Here is a 15,963-nt window from a genome sequence, read left to right as displayed (position 1 = left end):
TTTTAAACATCAATGGAACATTTTCACATCTCTCTACTGGCCTGGAGAGATGGGAAAATGTTTCTATATTCTGAGTTCTGATACCTGCCAGGGTATCCAATAATCTCACATTGGTAAATTTGATATTTTTATACAAAAGAATTGTTTCTGTTGTCTGTGCCTTGTGTGTAATTCAGATCTAAAATAAAAAAAATTACAATTACCTGAGTTAAATGCTACTCCTTTTAGTTTGGGTTTTAAATTTGGTTGCTTGAAAGGGCCTAATTTTAAAGGAATTAATGAAGTGGGAATCCAAGCCTATTCCCTTATACCATTTGAAAGTTTGTAAGCGGCAAAGTTTGTGAAATGATCTCAGCTGTGAACTAAGTTTTTGTTCATCTAATATTGATTGAAAGTTATATTCCATTTAGGTTAATTGTAGACTCCCTGCAGTCCAGAGGCTTTGAAAAGAGGGCAGGAAGGCCTGATGGGAAAGGTCAGCACTTTGTGTTTAAAAGAAAGAAACTATCTGAGAGCTAAATTTAATTTAGTCACCTTTGAAAGTTTTGTAACAAGTCTTGAGAATTTATATGTTATTAAGAAGGAAAATATTGGGATAAATTGTATGTCAAGGGATTTGGGCATATTGAATCATATAATTTACTTTTTTTCTTTTGGGAAAGATAAATATTGTACTAAATTTTGTAATCTGATTGTTTTAATATTAAATTGATATACATTGTCAACAATCTCACAAGGTCTTTTGTTGGTAAGGGAAGAAAGTTTGTAATCTGTCTCATCTATCATTACATGTTTATGAAAGGGAATATATATATGTGTATATGTATTTATCAGTTGTGTGATATTCCTTTGTAACTTCAAAGAAATTATATCAACAGTGTTTGGTTCTCTTGTGAACATGTAAGCTATTTGAATACTGTAATGTATGTTAAAGCCTGGAATTAACAAGTGATTGCTTTGAAGGGGTGGTAAGGGAAATATCACAAATTATGACCCCCTTCTGGGATACATCTGTGAATTCATGCATAATATAATGATGGAAATATTATTTTATAAAATTTAATAACTCATGTTATTATATTAAACTATTGACTTGAATGCCTGGCTGTTTTTATTATTCTTTAATTGCATTGGAATCAATATCACATGTTAGAAATTTAAAGTTATATAAGATATTCTAATGATTTTAAAGAATTCTGAAATTAATAATTTATATTCTGAAGAGGACTAGTAGTTTGGTTTTATATATATATATATATATAATATATAAAAGCTGGAACTAATCTGTGGTTATTTGTTTTGAGGAGAAAGCACCTATGTAACAAGAGGAAGATAAAATATTGATGATCATTTGAAATATCTTTGTGGCAATCTCTAGCCAATATGTGAGAAGTATGGAGATGATGTACAACCTCCTAGCCAGAAAGAGATGTTTAGTTATTTTAAAAAGTTAATAGCTAAATGAGTTCATTGAAAAAATTGATTTTATTAAATATAAATATATATGAATTAGGATTATTGGTTTTATATCTCAAAATCTGTTTATTGCATTTCATTTAGCACTGTCCTTAGCTACATGAGCAACAATTGAATTATGATTTTTTCCCTGGATCTCTTTTGTCAAATTACAGCCTGGCACACTCTTGGTTCTCCTTAGTGCTCGGCCACCTGAAGATTTTGTTATAGGTAATTGCTGTATTACAACATATTAATCTGTCTGACATCAGGTATGAAAAAATAGAAAGGCAATATGCCAATGAAGTCATTTATCCCTATGGGGTTTGATGTTAAATACTGCAGATGGAGTAAGTGACCTTTGAAAGAATGACCCTAGCCTCAACTGGGGCAGGATTCTTTTAAAAGTTCTCTCACCTGGCCCATTGAAAAATATTGTCTATATGACTTCAGAAGGGAACATGTCCTTGTGTCTCTCTCTGCTCTGTAATAGCAAATTGCCATGATCATTTCAGTGCATTATAAGTATGATAGTGAGCCAGTGGATCAGGATAATGCCTATTGGCATATTTAATGGATTTAAAGGAAAGATCCATTCTTCAACTAGAATTTTTGTTCATTCGGAATATGGCCAAAGCTAAAATAGAAAATTTATTGCAAATTACTTTTTGGACATGCAGTTTTTAAAATGCCTTTTCAGTACATTTGTTTATACTCTTTTTGAGCTTTTGTTTGAAACTTATGTGATATCCATCAATAAATCTGTGTTATATTGAAACCCATGTTCTTATAAAAGGTATTTTGATACTGGCTTAAGATCATTCTTTTTTTTTTTTTTTTAGGTTTTTGCAAGGCAAATGGGGTTAAGTGGCTTGCCCAAGGCCACACAGCTAGGTACCTATTAAGTGTCTGAGACTACATTTGAACCCAGGTACTCCTGACTCCAGGGCCAGTGCTCTTCTCCACTGCGCCACCTAGCCGCCCCCTGGCTTAAAATAATAAAGTATAATTCTTGCCCCTTATAAACCTTCTAGGTTTTTTCCTAATTATTGGACCTCTGTTAAATAGCCTTTTCTGTTACAATATCTCTGGTTTTCGCTCACTCAATTTTTTTTCCTTAACTGTATAGTTCTAAGACCAGACTCTGCAGGATGCCAGCCAGTTTTTCCAGTTTATCATTCTCTGAACCCTGCCTCAATGAAGCCCTTGCTGTAATACATTCATCTCCAAATGGACTCTGAAAGGCTCAGAAGAATCTGGTCCTGAATAATTTTGAGGGGGGAATGATGCTGGGGAAAGATGAAGAGAATTGTGAATGTAGAAATTGGGTGGGGTTGACTACCTCCTACTCTTGAGATGTAAATTGACTTGAAGAAGAGAATTATGGGGGGTGGCTAGGTGGTGCACTAGGGTGGCTAGGTGATACAGTGGAGAGAGCACCGGCCCTGGAGTCAGGAGTACCTGAGTTCAAATCCAGCCTCAGACATTTAATAATTACCTAGCTGAGAGCGAGAGAATTATGATTGTAACAGAAACAAATTGGGTGGAGATCCCCATTACAATTGATGCATTGTTTAATGTAAAATTTTTATCCTGATCTCTTAGGCTTTCCCTAATTCCTGGTCTAGTAAGAGAAAGGGAGTTCACCTTTTGCCCTCAGCATGAGAGGCAAGACATGAAAACCTGAGCTTGACTCCAGCTCAGGGCCACAGTCTTCTTTGACCATGGCCTAGGTTGCTTGGCTGTTTCTCTCTCTCTCTCTCTCTCTCTCTCTCTCTCTCTCTCTCTCTCTCTCTCTCTCTTTCTCTCCGCACCCCCAGCCCTTCCTATGTCTTGTAAACTTTTTAATAAATTTTTGTTTTATTTCCAAAAAAAAACCCATAACCACAAACTTAGGAAAAGAAATTGGCAAAAGTCTAAATGTGAAGCCTCAAAGGGAATATGAATTGGTCTCAAGTCCAAAAAGTACACTCAGAAGAAAATTTAAAAAAAAAAAAGGATTTTTAAAATCAAGTAAGAGAAAAGAAAAATTGGGAAAAGAAAAGAGTTATGCAGGACAGCAGAATAGAGTACTGACCCTGGATTCAGGAGGACCTGAATTCAAATCCAACCTTAGACACTTAATAATTACCTAATCATGTGACCTTGGGCAAGTCACTTAATCCACTGCCTTGCAAAAAACCTAAAAAAAAAAAGATAAACAAAAGAAAAGAGTTATGCAGGAGAATAAAAAACACAACAGCACAAAAACTGACTGAAGAAAATGACTCCTTAAAAAATAGAATTGACCAAATGGAAAGGAAGATAAAAAAGTTAACTGAAGAAAATAATTCATTAAAAATTAGAATTGGGCAAGTAGAATCTAATGACACTATGAGACACTAATGTAAAATATCTCTTTGGAAAAACATCTGACCTGGAAAACAGATCCAGAAGAGCTAATTTAAGAATTACTAGACGGCTATCTGAAAGCCATGCTAAGGAAAAAAAAAAAAGCATGGCCAATATCTTTCAAGAAATTATCAAGGAAAATTGCCCTGATATCCTAGAACTAGAAGGTAAAATCAGCATTGAAAGAATCTACCAGGGGCAGCTAGGTGGCACAGTGAATAGAGCACCGGCCTTGGAGTCAGGAGTACCTGGGTTCAAATCCGGTCTCAGACGCTTAATAATTACCTAGCCGTGTGGCCCTGGGCAAGCCACTTAACCCCATTTGTCTTGCAAAAAACCTAAAAAAAAAAAAAAAAAAAAAGAATCTACCAATCACCACCTGAAAGAGATCCCAAAATGATATTGAATACATGTTGGAACTCAGTAAATATCATAGCCATTCTATCACCTCCCTAATTCTAGAAGGATTCTCTTTCTCTTTCTTGGCTGCCGAATCAAATTGTTACATTAAATGATTAAAAAGATTGAATAATTGAATAATATTTTAAATATTGAGCACATATCTAAATGTAAAATGCATTTAGATTTTTTTTATTTCAATCTCATGAATGAAAATAGAAATCATTAAAAAAAATCCAAGCATCTTGTCATCGATCCCTATCCTACAAGTCTGACAATTAGAACTATTGGTTTTATTTTATTTTAATTTATTAATTTAATGATATATTTTAATCTTTCTTTTTGACCCTTAATTACATTTGTTAAAAATTTTTTGCAAGCCAATGGGGTTAAAGGAAGGTAGCCTAGCCATTCCAGATCTAAAGTAGAAATTATCAAAACTATTTGGAACTGACTAACGAATAAAGGATCTGAGGAATAGGTTAAGTACACAAGACACAAGCATCTCATGATTTTCTTATCACAAACACTGTCTTCTATTTACCTAAATGCAATAAAACTTCTTGGATGCACCCTCATAGCATCCATTGGCATCCATTAGATTATGTAATTATAAGGAGAAGAGATAGAATATGAGAGTGACAAAGGCAATGAATGTGTGGTGCTGAGTTCCGGACTGATCACAGACTCATCCTCTCTAAGCTAAATATTCATATTCAACCAAAGCAACAGCCCCAAGGCAAAAAGAATACTAGGGGGCGGCTAGGTGGCATAGTGGATAAAGCACCAGCCCTGGAGTCAGGAGTACCTGGGTTCAAATCCAGTCTCAGACACTTAATAATTACCTAGCTGTGTGGCCTTGGGCAAGCCACTTAACCCCATTTGCCTTGCAAAAAAAAAAAAAGAATACTAGAAGAATTAATGTCTGAGTGGGAACAGTTTGTTGCTAATTTGGAAGGAAAATTGAGCCAACACACAACTGGCAACAGTGGAACAGAAAAGGAGTGGGCAGCTTTCAGAGAGGTGTACAACACTGCATTTGCTCATCTGGGCCAGAACACTCACAAACACCAAGATTGGTTTGATGAAAATGATGGGGAAATAAAGAAGCTGCTAAATGAAAAACAAGAACTCCACAGGATAGTTCATCCATTTCTAAGACAGCAGCATTTAATTCCATTAAAAGTAAAGTCTAAGTGAAGGTTAGAGAGATAGAGAACTCTTGGCTCAGTAAGAAGGCAGATGAAATTCAATTTTATGTAGACAGAAATAAACCAAAATGTTTTTATGATGCCCTGAAAGCTATTTATGGTGCATCTCAACTACTCAGTGCTGATGGATCCATATTGTTTAACTATAGGGACTTGATCCTAAAGAGATGAGCTGAACACTTCCATGGTATTCTTAACAGACAATCATCAATCAATGCAGAAGCCATTGACAGTATGACGATCCCAAGCTGAAATTCCAACTGAAGAAGAGGTTTTAAATGCCATTAGGCTTCTTTCAAGTGGCAAAGCACCGGATGCTGATTCTATTCCAGCTGCTACAAGGTGGGGGTCCATTGCTCATCCAAGAGCTGACTGAAATTTTCTAGGCTATATGGCATGAAGAGATTATCCCCCCAAGAATTCAAGGATGCTTCCATCTCTATAAGGGTAAAAGGAACAGATTGTCCTGTGACAATCACAGGAGTATTTCTCTTTTAGTCGTTGCTGGTAAGATTCTTGTCAGAATCCTTCTCAATAAGGCTGATACTTCACCTGGAAGTTAGTTACCTTCTTGAGAGCCAGTATGGCTTCAGAAAGGGTAGAGGAACAGTTGATATGGTGTTTGTTGCCTGACAACTTCAGGAAAAATGCCAGGAACAAAACAGATCTGTATACATTTATAGATCTGACCAAGGCCTTTGGTAGCTGGCATCAGTTGCAAGGGTTTATGGAAAATTATATCAAAATTTGTTTGCCTGATGCTGTACATCAATTTCATGATGGCATGCATGTCCAGATTTCTGGATAGTGAATGATGCTTTAGAGATTTCCCAGTCACCAATGGAGAAAACAAGGATGTATCCTTGCTCCCATACTTTTTAGCAGGATGTTTTCAGCCATGTTATCAAAAGCCTTCAATGAGGATGAACATGGCCTCAAGGTTAGCTACCACACTGATGGTAAATTCTTTAGCTTGAAAAGGCTACAAAACCAAGACCAAGATGGAGGGAGTGTTGGTGCATGATCTTCTGTTTGCAGATGATTGTGTACTCAATGTAGACTTTCAGCTGAGATACAACAAAGTATGGATAGATTCTCTGCTACTTGTGCTACTTTTAGTCAAACAATTAACATCAATAAAACACAGGGGCTCCATCAGTCAGTACTACATCATCCATATATGTCCAACCATCTATTATAGCAAATGGAGAAGTTTTGAGTACTATGGACAAGTTCACTTACCTTGGTAGTATACTTTCCAAGAAGGTACACACTGACAATAAGGATGACACTTGCATTGCCAGAGCTAACTCAGTATTTAAAAGACTCTGAAAGAAAGTAAGGGAGAAAAGAGGTATTAGACTGACTACCAAAATGAAGAACTACATAGTCATTGTATTGACCTCATTGCTATATGCCTGTGAAATTCAATCAGTCTATCAGAACCACGTCAGGAAACTGAATCGCTCTCATTTAAATTGTCTTAAGAAGATTCTGAATGTCACCTGGCAGGAGAAACTATCAGACACTGAGGTCCTTTCTTGAGCTAAATTGTCTAGCATTCCAACATTACTAAAGAGAGTGCAAATTTGCTGGTTTGGACACATTGTTAGAATACTAGACAAATGCTTGCCAAAAAAACTATGGAGAACTCACACAGGGCAAGGGCTCACAAGGGGGTCAGAAGAAGTGATACCAGGACACCTTGAAACTCTCACTGAAGAACTTTAGAACTGATTGAACAGCTTGGCACAGGACTGCCCAGCATGGCATGCCCTCATCAGTGAGGGTGCTATGCTCTATGAGGAAGGCAGAATTGAAGCAGCTCAAAAGAAACATGATATACGTAACTTTATAGTACTCACCCCAGGCGTTCACATGGACTATTTGTGCCCAACCTGTGGTAGAGCATTCAGAGCTCACATTGGTTTGATCAGCCACAGTGGGACACACTGTAATTTGTCTCAAACATACAAAAACTTCTTCAATAACGAAAGACAAGAACCAACTAACCAGAATTATAACAATCTCCTAATAGACAAACCCAAAGACTCCAATTTCTCACTATTTGATAAAAACTCTTGGAAAACTGGAAAATAGTATTACAGAAATTAACTATGGATTAATATTTCATACCCTATAACAAGATAAGATTAAAATGGCTATATGATTTAGATATAAAGGGTGATATCTTAAGCCAGCTAGAACAAGGAAATATTTAACTGTCAGATCTATGAATAAGGGTAGAATTTAAGAACAAACAAGAGATAGAGAACATTATAAAATGAAAAATGGATAATTTTGATTATATATCATTAAAAAGGTTTTGTACAAACAAAACCAATGCAACCAATATTAGAAGGGGAAAAAAGCTTTTTATACAGTGTTTCTGAAAAAGACTTCATTTCTAAAATATATGGAAAATTGAGTAAAAGTTATAATAATATAAGTCATCCCTACTTAACAAATGACTAATATGAATAGGAAGTTTTCAGATGAAGAAATTCAAGCTATCTATAGTTATCTGAAAATATAAGTTGAACATTACTGATTAGAGAAATGCAAATTAAAACAACACTAAGGTACAACCTATCCAATTGGCTATTATGACAGAAAAGGAAAATGATAAATGATAAATGTTGGAGCATAAGTGGAAAACTGGGACATTAATGCATTGTTGGTGGAATTGTGAACTGATACAACCATTCTGAAGAACAATGTGGAACTACTCCCAAAGGGCAATAAAACTGTTCATACTTTTGATCCAGTAATACCACTACTAGGACTGCATCCCAAAGAGGTTAAAAAAAAGGTGAAAAGAAACCCCATGTAGAAGAAAATTCATAGAAGCTCTTTCTGTGGTGGCAAAGAATTGAAGGAATATTCATCAAGTAGAGAATGGCTGAACAAGTTGTGGTATATGAATATAATGTAATACTGTTATTCTAAAATAAATGATGAGCAGGTGAATTTCTAAAAAAAAACTAGAAAGACCTACATGAACTGATGCTAAGTTAAAGTGAATAGAACCAGGAGAAATTGTTAACAATAACAGCAACATTAAATGATGATCAACTATGACAGATTTAGCTCTTCTCAGTAATACAGTAATCAAAGATGTGATAAAAAAAAAATTTCATCCATATCCAGAGAAATAACTCTTGTATCTGAATGCATTTCAAAGCATGCTATTTTCACTTTTCTTTAGCTTTTCTTTCTTGTGGTTTTCTCTTTTGTTCTAACTCTTCTTTCAGAACATGACTATTATGGAAATATATTTAACATGACTGTACATTGCACAACCTTTATGAAATTGCTGTCTTGGAAGGGTGAGGGAATGGAGGGAAAAAAATTGGACCTCAAAGTTTTACAAAAATAAGTGTTGAAAGCTATCGTTACATTTAATTGGGAAAAAATAAAATTCTATTAAAATTTTTAAAAAGAAAAGAAAAAAAAAGAGAACTCCTTAATAAGTAGCATTTTGGGGCAGCTAGGTGGCGCAGTGGATAGAGCACCAGCCCTGGAGTCAGGAGTACCTGACTCAGGTCCAGACTCAGACAATTTAATAATTACCTGGCTGTGTGACCTTGGGTAAGACACTTAACCCCATTTGCCTTGCAAACAATCTTAAAAAAAAAATAGCATTGGCCAGATAGAAAAGAATCTAAAAAGCTCAATGAAGAAAATTATTCCTTAAAAATTAGAATTGGGCAAGTGGAAAAAAGTGATTTTTTTAAGATATAAAGATACAATAAAACAAAATCAAAAGAAGAAAAAATAGAAGAAAATATGAGATTTCACTGGAAAAATAACTGACTTGGAAAACAAATCAAGAATTATCAGACTATCTGAAAGCCCTTATCAAAAACACAGCCTAGGCATCATCTTCATAAAACATCAAGGAAAGCTGTTCAAATATTCTAGAACCAGAGGGTAAAATATAAATTGAAAGAATCTATTGATCACTCCTAGAAGAGGGTAAAATCAAAACTGAAAGAATTCACAGATAATTTCTTGAAAGAGATCCCCAATGAAAACTCCTAGGAATAGTATAACCAAATTCCAGAACTTCCAGATCAAGGAGAAAATATTGTAAGCAGCCATAGAGAAACAATTCAAATATCATGGAGTCATGGTCAGAATAACATATAAGATTTGGCAGTTTCTACTTTAAAGAATCAGAGGGCTTAGAATATGATACTCTAGAAGGTAAAAGAGCTAGGATTACAATCAAGAATCATCCAGCAAAATTTAGTAAAAACATGCTTTTTCAGAGGGGAAAAAAAGGAACATTTAGTGAACAAAGGATTTTCAAGCATTCCTAAATGAAAAAAACCAGAGCTGACTAGAAAATCTGACTGTCAAATACAAAACTAAAGAGAAACATAAAAAAGGTAAACAGGAAAGAATAATCTTAAGAGCTTTAATAAAGTTTAATAAACTGTTTACATTCCTATTATGAAATGATACTTGTAACTGTTAAAAACTTTCTCATTATTAGAGCAGCTAGAAGGAGTATACTTAGAGGGCATGGGTTATTTTTTTAAAAAATAAGATTAAAGAATGAAAAAGAGGATTGCACAGGGAGAAAAGGAAAGGGAGAGGTAAAATAGGGTAAATTAACTCACATAAAAAAAGGCATGAAAGAGTTTTTACAGAAGAGGGAAGGTAGGGGAAATGAAGGGGAGCAAGTGAACCTCACTCTCATTGGAACTGTTAAATAACAAACATACAGATATGTAAATAAAAGCTATCTTATAGGAAAGTAGGAGAAGAAGGGACAGAAAGGGGAGTAGTCTTGGTGATAGAAAGGAAAGCAGATTGGAGGAGGTAAAAGACAGAAGCAAAATACTTTTGAGGATAGACAGAAAGGAAAGATAGAGTAGGATAAACTGGGTAGAAAAATAAACAATTAAGAATCATAATTGAAAAAATTTACAGTAAATTTTTTGAATAAAGACCTCATTTCTCAAAGAGAACAGAGTTAAATTTTTGAAAATAAGAAACATTCCTCAATTTACAAATGGGTGAAGAATGTGAACAGGCAGCTTTCAGACAAAGTAATCAAAACTATAAGCAAAAAAGTATGCTTTAACCACCATTGATTAAAGAAATTTAAACAACTCTGAGCTACTGTCCCACACTTCTCAGACTGGCTAATATGACAGAAAAGAAAAATAACAAATAGTGGAGGGAATATAGGAAAAATAAGACACTAATACAAGTTGGTATTGTTGTATACTGATTCAACTATTCTGTAAAGCAAATGGAATTATGATCAAAGGGCTATAAAACTATGTATATTCTTTGACCAAGCAATACCACTACTAGGTCTGTATCCCAAAGTAAAAAGGACCTATATGTCCAAAATTATTTATAGCAATTCTTTTTTTTTAATTTTTATTTATTTAAGGCAATGGGGTTAAATGACTTGTCCAAGGTCACACAGCGAAGCAATTAAGGGTTTGAGGCTGGATTTGAACTCAGGTTCTCCTGACTCCAGGGTTGATGCTCTATCCACTGTGCCACCTAGCCACCCCTATTAAAGTTCTTTTAATGGTGGCAAAGATTTGAAAATGAGAGCGTGTCCATCAGTTGAGGAATGGTTGAACAAGATGTGGTATATGATTTTGATGAAATACTATTGTACTATAAGAAATGACTAGCAGGATGCTCTCAGAAAACAGGAAAGACTTACATGAGCTGATGCAAAGTGAAATGATCAGAATCAGAACATTATACACAATAACAGCAATATTTTAAGATGATCAGCTGTGAATGATTTAACTCTTCTCAGCAAAAAAACGATCCAAGACAATGATGATGAAAAATGCTATCCATCTCCAGAAATGGTGGAATGGTGGAATCTGAATGCAAATTTAGGCATAAATTTTTTTTCTTTTTTTTAAATCTGTGATTTCTTTCACAAGACTAATAGGGAAATATGTTTTACATGAACTGCACAGTATAATCTATTTCAATTTACTTGCCTTCTCAATGAAGGGAGCAATAAGAGAGAGAATTTGGAGTTCAAAATTTATAAAAATGAATGTTAAAGTTGTTTTTACATGTAATTGAGGGGAAATAAAGTATTAAACCATATTTTAAACATGAAAGGGATGATTTAAAGAAACCTTGAATGTCATATGAACTGATCCAGAATCAAAATAAGAGAACCAAGAGAACAATTTATATAGTGGCAAAAATATTGTAAAGAAAAACTTGGAAAGATTTAGGACTCTGCAATAGAAAAAAGGGACATGTAATGGGAGAAAGAAAAAGGAGAGGGGGGAATAGGCCAAGATATTTCATATAATAAGATTTTTCTTTATTACAATGAACTATTGCAATGATATGGAAGGGAGGAAGGCAAGGGGGAATGAGGGAATCTTCGCTCTCATCAGAGGAGTCTAAGAGAGGAAACAGCATATATACTCAATGGGGTATAGACATCTGGAGTAAGAAGAAGGAAAGGGGGGATGGGGGAAGGGGGGGTGAGTGATGGAGGAGAGGGTGGATCGTGGGGGAGAGTGGTCAGATATAACACATTTTCTTTTTTACTTCTTGCAAGGGGCTGGGATTGGATGGCCTGTCCGGGACCATAGGGCCGGGTGGATGCTGGGCCTAAGGGGTGGTATGGGGGCCCAGGGCCGGGGAGCTGTCTGTTGTGCCACTCAGCTACCCTACAGTAGAGTCAGAGTGAAAGGAGACAGAAAACACAGTACATGGTACTGGAGAAGTACGAAAAGAGGGAGTTGCGATCAGCAATGGCAACGGTGGAAAAATCTGAAAGTAACTTGATGGTCTTATCATAAAGAATGTGATCCACCTGCGATAGAGTTGGTAGTGTTGGAACACAGACTGAAGCACATTTTTTTATTATTATTTTAGGGGGGGCAGGGCAAATGGGGACAGGTGGCCTGTCCCAGGCTGCATAGCAGGGTGATCGTTGGGTGTCTTAGGCCAGATTTGGACCTGAGTGCTCCTGGCTCAAGGGCCAGTGCTCTGTCCACCACCCAGACTCCCCTACTATTATTACTATTTTATTTTATTTTGGGTCTTTTTTTTTTCTTTTTTAGGTTTTTGCAGGGCAATGGGGTTGGGGTGGCTTGCATGTCACTGGCCATACCTACAATTATTACTATTATTTTTTTTAATTTTAATTTTTTTCTCTCCCCTTTATCACTCAAGCGAGTCTATATTTTATTGGGGGAGGGGGTATTTTGTTTACTCTTAAACAAGAATATTTTATTAATGTATATAAAAAACATTATTTGTACAAAATGAAAATAAATAAATTATAATAAATAATTTTTAAAAAAAGATTTAGGACTCCGATCAGCACAATTCCAATAGACTCATGGTTATAAGACCTATCTTGTGAGAAGGAACTAAAGGAGTGAAGATGTTTTCTTTTGATTTTTTAACATGGTCAATGAGGGAATTTGTTTTCCTTGACTGCACAAGGTTTTATTTTCCTTTCTTTCTCACTTGTAGAGAGGGGGATTTTTGCTGACTTTTGCTGATTGTTGCTGATTGAAATAAAATAAATTAGAAACTAAAAGCATGATATCAATAACTAGTAAATTTATAATATTTTCTACTCTACAATGAGTAGTAGATATCATCTAAAATATTGTTTTCCTTCTGAGTGTCATTCTAGGAAAGCATTCAAAGGAAAAGATTTCAGCAGAATTTAACCCTCAATTATAAGAATTAGGAAAGTAGGGATAGAAATTTATATGCAGAAGTAAAAATTGATAAGAGTATTAAGTTGATCAGAGTAGGAAATGGGATCAAAGTCAATGATTGAAGGGTTAAAATAGGTCACTAATCTTGAGTCATTCATGGTAAGGGAAGTCACTGGTCCCCAAGGGATGTTGTAAGGTCTCAGGGTAGAACTCTCAGAAAAGGACAATGAAAAGAATGGGATATGCAGTTTGTCCTTCTGTTCTAGAAAAAGAAGACCATTACATCAGGGAGTTAATGCCATGAAAAACACATGAATTGGGTTTGAGGGAAGGAGGTGCTGTACTAAACCACAGCCTCACTTTCTCCTCCAGGTCCATCTGGATCCAGTGGTCAGATGTGAATCAGGATGACTGGAGATAGCCCTGGATGTGAAACAATCAGGTTAAGTGATTTGCTCAGGTTTCTGAGGTTGGATTTAAACTTCTATCCTCCTGACTCTATCCACTGTGACCTAGCTGTCCTATTAAAAAAAAAAAAAAAGACAGCATATATATCTCATCTTCTGCAAAATTATAGAAAAGGAGTTAATTAAAAAATTAGGAAACAAGAAAATATAATTCTGTTTTTTCTGTCCCTTTATCTTCATTTATATTGATCTGTGATGTGATCAAAGTGTTTTAATATATTTCATGTTGATCAGTATTAACAATTATATTTTTTGCCTAGAATGAGGTTTCTGAAAATTACTATTAATTGTTCACTTATTTTATGTATTTTATCTGGATCAAGTAATAAGAAACTATCTGTAAGAAGATACAGTCACAGTATGGTTCAAAGTTTTACTACATTTTGTGAAGCAGAAGAGGTAATTTTTTTTCCTTCAGTCTTTCTCTCCCAGATCACGGGATTAACTAATTATGGTGCCAGAGGTAGATGGGTGGGGTTAGTACTTTGAGCTCTGATAAAAAGGTTCTTTACAAACAAATGCTGATAAAGTTGGTTTCTTTTTTCTCCTTAAATCCATCAAAAAGGCATCACTCCATTGTGGAAAGAACATTGGTCTAGGGGTAAGAAAGAGTCCAGTCTTCAGCCCTAGCTCCTTGATTTATTATATGTTTGAACAAATTAATAACTCTCCCTATATCTCTGTTTCCTCAACTGTAAAATAATCTCTGAATGGTGACTGCAAAATAACAGAGGGAGGAAAGCGGGGAGAGAATGAACATTAGAGGATACGATAGAATAGTAAAATAGTATAAGCTCTTAAGAAATTCACATTCTGGATGCCCATCAATTGAGGAATGAGTGTTATGGAGTACTGTTGTTCTATAAAAAAACCATGAATGGTTAGACTAGAGAAGCATGGAGTGAATTACTGAGCAAAGGAGAGCAGAACTGAGAGAACATTGTACACATTAACAACATTGTGAGTTGATCAACTCCGAGGGATGCAGTTCCTCTCAACAGTTCAGAGTGCTAGGACAACCCTGAGAGACCTATTATGGACAATGCCATCTACATCCAGATGAGCCATGTTATCAGATGCCTCCATTGAGGATGAACATATCCTCAAGGTCAGCTACCGCCCCAATGGTAAATTCTTAAATTGAAAAAGGCTACAAGCCAAGACCAAAGTGCAGGGAGTATTGGTGCATGATCTTCTGTTTGCAGATGATTGTGTACTCAATGAAGCCTCTGAAGCTGAGAAGCAACAAAGTATGGACCGATTCTCTGTTGCCTGTGCTCATTTTAGTCTCACAATAAACAGCAAGAAAACCCAGGTGCTCCATCAGCCAGCATCACACCATCCATATGTGGAACCGTCAATTATAGCAAATGGAGAAGTTCTGAGTACCGTGGACAAGTTCACTTACATTGGCAGTGTCCTTTCCAGGGAGGTACACATTGACAATAAGGTTGACACTCAATTTGCCAGAACTAGCTCAGTATTTGAGAGACTCTGAAAGAAAGTGCGGGAGAGAAGGTCTACAGAGCTGTTGTGCTGACCTCATTGCTATACGCCTGCGAAATCTGGACAGTCTACCAGCTCCACGTTAGGAAACTGAATCGTTTCCATTTAAATTGTCTTAGGAAGGTTCTGAAGATCATCTGGTAGAAGATACCAGATGCTGAGGTCCTTTCTCTGGCTAAATCCTAGTATTCCAACATTACTACAGAGAGTGAAACTACGTTGGACTGGACACATACACTTGCCAAAAAAAGCTATTTTATGGAGAACTCACACGGGGCAAGGGCTCACAAGGGGGTCGGAAGAAGCCGTACGGAGACACCCTGAAGGTCTTGTTGAAGAACTCTAGAATTGATTATACAGCGTGGGAGTCACTGGCACAGGACGACCCAGCATGGCGCGCTCTATGAAGAAGAAAGAATTGAAGCAACTCAAAGGAAATGTGCCATTCCCCAGGGTTCACACGGACTATTTGTGCCCAACCTGTGTGAGAACATTGTGAGCTCGGATGGGTCTGATCAGCCACACTGACATTTGTCTCAAACATAGTAATGTCATTTTGGTCTTCTTCCACAGGGACAAGAAGAACCAAACAATCTCCTTGGGGGTCTCTTGCTGATTGAGCTAAGCCGCCTGTCTGTCCAGTGCTTAGTCCTATGAGGAGCATATAGAAGGTGCATGTATTCTGAATTGAACTGAATTTGACTGGGTATTATAAGGGATTCAAGAGAATTTCCTCAGCTGGGGGTATATTAAGAGTGAAGTTATACAATCAGGGACAATTTGGAGCTAGCTGCAAATGGAGAATACCATCTGTATCCAGAGAACTGCGGAGTTTGAACAAAG

The sequence above is a fragment of the Macrotis lagotis genome, chromosome 5, assembly GCF_037893015.1.
Source record: "Macrotis lagotis isolate mMagLag1 chromosome 5, bilby.v1.9.chrom.fasta, whole genome shotgun sequence".
Taxonomy (NCBI): domain Eukaryota; kingdom Metazoa; phylum Chordata; class Mammalia; order Peramelemorphia; family Peramelidae; genus Macrotis; species Macrotis lagotis.
This window is presented reverse-complemented; position numbering follows the sequence as displayed.